We start from the raw sequence: 426 nt of genomic DNA on the forward strand, positions 1-426 counted from the left end.
TTCTTTTTCTTCTTTTCCCTTCACCCTTCTCGCTTCTTTTTCTTGTCTTCTATTCGTTGCACTCAAGCGATTTCTGTTGCGAATGAGGGGGAGAAGGTCTTAAGGTGTTCATAGATTATCCTGTATTTGAACCATGATGATAACGAGGGAACCAACAGCGGAAAACAGGCAACGCAGGACGGTCCACGGCCGTGTACGTTTGTACGGCGCATTTGTATACTCTGCTAGACATAAAAGGTATTCTCGGAAGGGCAATCCATCAGCGCTTGCTGGAGGCTATATGCAAGCCTTCCCAGGAGCTATGTCTTCTTTCAAAAGACTACGCCGGGCTATTATCTTCCCAGAAGTGTCATTTTTTTCAATCGGACAAAGCCTACGATGTGACTGAAAGCTTATGGCCATTGTCTTGAAGAGAGCATCGTAGTT

Source organism: Penaeus monodon, chromosome 20, assembly GCF_015228065.2.
Source record: "Penaeus monodon isolate SGIC_2016 chromosome 20, NSTDA_Pmon_1, whole genome shotgun sequence".
NCBI classification, from domain to species: Eukaryota; Metazoa; Arthropoda; class Malacostraca; order Decapoda; family Penaeidae; genus Penaeus; species Penaeus monodon.